This window comes from Brachyhypopomus gauderio, chromosome 2 (genome assembly GCF_052324685.1).
Source record: "Brachyhypopomus gauderio isolate BG-103 chromosome 2, BGAUD_0.2, whole genome shotgun sequence".
Classification (NCBI taxonomy): Eukaryota; Metazoa; Chordata; class Actinopteri; order Gymnotiformes; family Hypopomidae; genus Brachyhypopomus; species Brachyhypopomus gauderio.
The window spans coordinates 13,452,091-13,459,170 of record NC_135212.1 but is presented as its reverse complement, the minus strand read 5'-3'; the positions used below and the strand labels follow the sequence as shown (position 1 = coordinate 13,459,170).

The 7,080-nt window shown below is 40.9% G+C and overlaps 1 long non-coding RNA gene across 1 annotated transcript; it reads left to right on the top strand.

The window, feature by feature from the left end:
- Positions 1–2,542: 2,542 nt before the first annotated feature.
- Positions 2,543–5,459, top strand: LOC143508782 (uncharacterized). The gene is made up of 2 exons (XR_013129466.1): positions 2,543–2,628; positions 2,775–5,459. It is a non-coding gene; the product is annotated as an uncharacterized LOC143508782 (long non-coding RNA).
- The last annotated feature ends 1,621 nt before the right edge of the window (positions 5,460–7,080 follow it).

The following is a 7,080-nucleotide window of genomic DNA, read 5'->3' as shown; positions in this document are numbered from 1 at the left end:
TGCGGAGGACAAATTTCGATTGCGGTGAAAAATCACAATTCACAAATATGGCACATTTCACATTTCATTTAACTGAAAACACATAAATGTACATAAACTCCCTACACAAAGCAATGCAGAAACAAAAAAATGAAAAGAACCAGCAGTCAACTTTATGTGCTTGTATGTACATGAGTATATGTGTATAAGTACGTACATGAGTATAAGTATACATAACTATATTTCCAGCTGTTATCAAATACCAATATCAAATATCAAAAGCACCGAGGGATAATCTAAGAGAAAACAGCCAAGGGTCACAAGCAAAGGGTCACAAGTTTGCAACTTTTACAAAAACTAACATGCATCACAGAAGAAAACCGAACTCTCAGCTGGCATTCGGATCTTCTCGCAGACCTTTATAGGGGCTGCAAAGCTGGAACACAGATATTACACAGCCGACAGTAACACTAGTATAAGTTCCAGATCTGAATTCTGAGAAATTTAATTCTGAGAAATCCTCAATTCTTCAAATTGGCAGAAGAATTGGAAACAAAGTGCCTTCAGTATGACAATCTGTTGTACAGAAGGAGAGAGAGGGACCTGCCTCAGATATGGACATCCCAAGGTCAATGGGGACATCAAATCAAGACAGAGGCAAAGAGATTCATCTTTATCTGGATAACAGCAACTTTGTTTGATAAAATAATAAAGTTATTACTCCCACCCCCATACAGCCGAGTCCCACGACATCATACAGAATCCCCAACACAAACTGGAATGGTCTGTGCCATCATACATAACCCCCAACACAAACTGCAGAGCGTCACGACACCATACAGAACACAACCATATACTGTTGAGCTCAGCACCGTAAAAAAATCCTGCATCACATACTGCAGCACCCCATGACATCACACAGGATCTGCAGAGCCTAAATGAAGCCCAGTGCCAGATCGCCCAGGATCGGACACAGCGGAACGGTTGGTTGCCAGACTTCAAAGCTGTTAAGCTTCCTGTGCACAGTGGGGTTCTTCTGTGCATGTTTTCCACTGGGCTTCCACTAACCACAAAAGCAAGTTTTCCTGGTACAGGTTCATATCAATTCGCATCTTGGAAAAAGTTTGGAACAGTGGACTCCTTTTAATTCACCCCTGAACTGGATTCAATGGAGCATGAATACATTTTATTTTATACTCACAATCTTAGATTGAATTTACATATAATCATTTCATAAAAACTCATTCAAAATGTTTGTAAAATATATTTTATATATATATTATATATAGCCTACATGTGGGAAGCTGTAAGAAAATCAACAGTATGGTTAAAACTTGCTGTTAGTGGCTCATTTTATGGTTAGGGTGAGGGTTACCATGAGGTGTAAACTGGTAAGGGCTTATTTGCAATGAGGAGTGTGTTTGTTTGAGGGAGGAGGGGCCCCAAAGTGCTCAGTGTTAGTTCTGTGGAGACTGGACCCAGAACAATCTGACACTACGCGGCAGAAGTGGGGACTTGAGTGAGTGAGTCGCTCTTAAGTAACATAGAAAAAGACTTCTGACTTGACTTAAAACTCATCCATAAGGACTCTCGATTTGACTTGGACTCGTACAAAATAAATAGTTTATTTTTCCATTATTCTTTACTTTTGTTTAGGTGATTTGGGACACATGTATCGCGAGTGAGAAATCTGAGTGTCAAATGTAAACACACGAGGACGGTAACCTGAAGAATGTGGGAAACAAATTAAAGACACTGGAACGTCCACATAAAATTTCATAAGCCCCTAAAACACACTCGGATAGGTTTGTTTATTTTACGCCAGCCACTTAGCCGCCAATACGGCTGATATATAAAATAGATTTTTCCATCTCCTGTCCCGAAGTTTATCCTGGTATTGACTTGAGACTTGACTTGGACTCTAGCCTAAAGATTTGTGACTTGACTTGGACTTATATTTTGTGACTTTTGAACACCTCCGATATGGGAACTGCGCACTAACAAATGAAGCCAGCTGCTCCGTGTGCGAGTGTGTGTGACTTCACAGGGAGAAATAGAGGCCATAGCACAATCGTTGTTGTGAGGCGGTAGAATTACCAACACTGCATTAGAGTGTTTAGGGTATTGGGTTTAAGAAGATGACATGCAGTGTTATGTACACAGGGAAAGTGCACAGTGATTCAACACACCCCAAATTTCTGCTGGCCCGTAACATCCAATGAACATGATGGTCACAGACAGGAAGTGAAAGTACATGTTTTTTGCCTCTTGCAGCCTTTCTAACTTTTCAAGTACACCCATTTTTTTTTTTTTTGCAAAATGTGTTCTATATAATACAAGAGCTCTGAATCCTCTTATAAAGCCCCTCACTTATGAAAAGCCTTTAATCTTTTGTGCTGCCCCCAGGGCTTTTTCTCTAAATAACAATGATTATTGGTTTAAATGGAGAATGTAAAATGTTAGGTTATGTATTTTTTATATAAATATTTAATTGCTAATGTATGCCTCATTTTGAAATACGCCTTATTTTGAAGTACTTCCGGTGTTGTACTTCCGGTTTTCCCGCTAGCAAGCCACTTTCTATGTGCAAGTAGCGGTATGCAAGCACAATCCGATATCATCCATGCTGAATTGTCAGGCAGGAATGTCGTAAGTGTTACTAATGATTTATACAGAGGAGTTTTGTTTATGTAAATGTTTATCTTGCTAAAATGTGAAATTAATTTAGCTCGATGCTTTTGCGTTACATATGTAATTCTCCGTGTTGAGACTGGTTTAATTTTCTGACATTTCAGTTTTCACCACATGTTCATGAAGGCAAGTAAAAGCTGCAACTAAACTCCAGGGTCTTCGCTTGTGGTGAATCTTGGTGTCACCAACATCCTTGTTGAAAACACTACATCTTTAATTCAGCACTCCGTCTCCATCTATAAATCCTGGCTAAAGGCTTTATTACTTACTTAAACCTTGGTTGTCGACTTTTCTGGTAGTACGTGTTAGTGTTTTAGTATGTGGTAATATGTGTTATGAGGTGTTAGTGTACACTTGACTTTGTGATGATTATGTGGGTAGTATAACATATCCCAGAGAGCTCTCAGAACTGGGCTCTTTGGCCCTCCTTTCTAGTTATACCGCTAGAGATTAGCCCTAACCTCTAACCCTAGAGACTACCCTTAGGATAATCTGAACCCTCTCCAAAACAGACTACCATATCCACACAGGACACTTCTATTGAGGAGACTAGGTTTTATCCAACTAGACACCCGAAATCCCAGAGGAAGATCCAAGACTGGACCCTGACTATCCACAAACCGGTTGTTATGCTAGGGGACTCCAATCTAGCACGCATTCCCCATTTCACTGACACCTCTTTACAAATAGAGAGTTTCCCAGGAGCAAGCTTTTTACATATAGCAAAGAGTTTTGCAGAAGTTGGTTCCCAACCCACTCACCCAAAAAGTTATCCTAGCCTTGAGCATCAACAATAAGGACCAACTGTTCTTACAAACTTCGAAAAAACAGTTACAGGAACTGTGGAGATCGGTGGCTGATATCTTCCCTAATGCCACCATCTATACCCCCATTATTCACTTTTCTGATTTTCTACTACAAACACAACAGAAAAATCTTAGAGCACTAAATGACTTCATTGCAGCAATGGCAATTTTCTTAATGAAATTTCACCACTCCGGTTCAAGGTGGACGCCAGGGACCCGGTCCATTGGACCACTGAGACGGCCAGTTGCATTTTGGACTACTACTTAGACCAGTTAAACTAGACAGATTGGGGAGGTGCTTCATACCCTGCACTATCATGAATAATGGTCTTAATATTTCCAGAACTATTGTTCTTACAGATACCCAGCAGGAGCTCCTGAGCAGAGGACACACCACAACGGACCTCACTGGGGGAGTTAAGGGGGGACATCTATCATTTTAACAGACGACTGAAACTACTTGACCATTTTGACTACACTCAGAATACAATCCTGACACCTTTCGCGGACGTTTCTCACTGGACACCCAAGGACCAGACCATATCTGCACCCATTAGGAAACTCATTCAGAACAATACTAAAATAATCCAGGCACTTCCACCAGTAACGTGAGATAGGGATAATATCACCTCACAACATAAAACAGCTTTACCACAACTAAAACACATGAGGGACATTGTCATCAAACCAGCAGACAAGGGATCAGCCATAGTCATTCAAGATAGACAGCAATATCTACTTGAAGCCTACCGTCAACTGGATAACCGGACACACTACATTAGACTCCCACACTCTTTATAGGCCAAAATGCAAACACTTTTGATTTCCATTCTTCAGGGTCTTAAAGAACAGGGCTTCATCACACAGACTTGATAGGCCCTAACCCACCACGTCCCAGAGAGTTTTATCTATTACCAAAAATTCACAAAGATCCGCTGACATGGACCATGCCTCATGAGATCCCCCAGGGACTCCCCATTATCTCTGATTGTGGGAGTGAGTCATACAATACTGCACAGTACATTGACCACTTTATCAATCCACTCTCCCAGCTTCAAACCAGCTACCTTAAGGATACCTTTTTACAGCCAATATGGAGTCACTGTACACCAACATTGACACCCACTTAGGGTTGGAGGCCATTTGAAAGGCCTTTAATATGTACCCAGACCTGGAACGGCCGGATGAGGAACTCCTCAGTCTCTTGGACCTTAACCTGACTAGGAATGATTTTGAATTTAATTCATAACATTTTCTACAGATCCACGGCACAGCTATGGTCAAAAAATTTGCCCCAGCCTATGCCAACATATACAGACTGGGAGAAAACCCTACAGGATAAGCTCATACACCAACCAGACCTATACCTTAGGTATTTAGATGATATCTTTGGGGTCTGGTCACACGGGAGGGACCACTTTCATTCATTCACCACTATTGCTAACAATCATCATGAGACAATCAAACTCAAATTTCATACAGATATGGAGAAGACTTTCTTAACACCACAGTCTTCATCTCGACACCACAGGGCAGAACATTAAACACCTTATCAGTTTAAGTACTCGCTGTTCTTTCCTTCTCGTTTAAAACTTTACAAACAAGTTTTTTTTCTTGTTTTATTTGAGTGGTAATTTAGCATGCAAGTGTGCTTCGTCTATGATGTTGCCTAGTAAAGTGAGTGTCCAGCGTTGGGGCCCTTCTTTTTGATGGTACGGTTCATGTATGTTTGATTTGCTTGTTTTGTAAGTGGAGGTTGTAGTGTTCACTTATTTTATTTATTTTTTGTTTGTGTTTATTTACTTTTGTTGGGCCCTTTTAAGCTTGGGTACTTCACTGGTATGCTTCGTGGTGAGGCGATCCCCTTGTATCCAGTTAACTGGCTAATTAATATCTGGGGTTGTGATGATATTGTGTCCTGGCAATCATCCGCTGTGAAATGTTTTTATGTGATTGCACTCTAATAAAATATTGTCAAAGTCATTATCTCCATTCTCCTCTGGTAATCATATCAGGCCTGGGTGGGAACTGGTGGGATTGGCTAGTGGTTGGCCGCTGTAGGAGAGTGATCGGGGCTGACGGTAACTCATTTCTAGATTATCCCAAGTAATTGAAGGAAGGTGTTATGTGGCCCAGTTGGTAGCGGGGCTTACATTTAAACCGACGGACACGCATTGTTTATTACACAAACATAGTCTTCACCCGAAGCATACATTTAAGGGATTAGTCAAATGGTACCATATCACAGCTGATACGGTATCATAGATTATGTTCATCTCACAAGCACTTTGAAGAAGCAGCTTTTGTATTATTTAAAGCTCTCAGACCTTGAGGTTACTCAAAAAGAGTACTCAGATCTATCAAATCACACACTTGACAGTTACACAGCATGACACCCATAGCTGCATCAGAGCCGAAGAGCATTATACGTTTTATCTTCACCTACAATCATATTGCAGTACTCATCAGCCAAAATATAAGACACCACTTCCAGTAAGCCCTCACACCTTCACATAATGGTATTGGAGACCCTCATCACATGGATTATACAACAGAGACGCAGGAGGGAATGGAATTGGATTAATACACTCAACACTTAAGCCCTATCCGGACGGGATTAGTTTTTCAGGGGGACGTCTGTGAAAAATATTTCACCCTTGTACTCAGTGATAAAACTCTTGCATCCGGACAGCAATTGAAAAAACAGGAGGACCCGTGAGTTTTTGGCTTTCTCGGTCACATGACATCGCCTTGTCACGTGATAGCATGTTTAATAATGTCACACTGCCAACTCTGATGATTCCTTTTTAACTTTTAACTTTACTACTGTTCAGTTCAGCATTTAAGATCTCCGTTTAAGTTAAGCTATTTTGTTAAACCAATACAGAAAACACATTATAAAAAAATCGCTAATGAATGTAAATAGCTAAATAAATCCGTTAAATAAAATAAAATAAATCCATTAAAAAATCCAGTAAATCCATTTTCGCTCGCCGCTGTCTTTACGTGGATCTCCGTGAAAACGCGCGCCCAACGTGTAACTACGGTGCGTGGCAGTGGACATATAGCTGTTTTATTAAACGCGAGGTGATGTCTGCATGTATAAACTCAGACATGTGGATCCGGACGGGACTAATATTACCAGACGACCACGGAGTACAGCGAAAAACAGTAGGTAATTCCGCCTGTAATTTTCTCTGAGGACGTCTGAGAAAAACACGGACATGCTCGTTCCGGACGGGATTAAAATCACAGAGGACCCCCCGTAAAAGAGAAAATTACCCCAGGACCCCCTGAGAAACTAATCCCGTCCGGATAGGGCTTTACACACCAAGGGGTTTTAACTCTAGAGCCCCGAGTCATTGACAATAGAACAGGACATGGTCACATGGTAGTTAGGAGGGTACAACACAGAGGGAGATTTGCACTTAGGATGGACTCTAAGGATTTGTTTCCCATGGCTTTTTTTTTTTGTATTGTTTTGTCTCTTCTCTTTCCCTTTTAGTGTGTTTTTTTGGTAATTTGCATTACCAAAATTGGTATGGTTGTGGGTGCATACACAGGGGTGTGGTGTATATGGGACAAGCGTGTGTGGGTGTATATG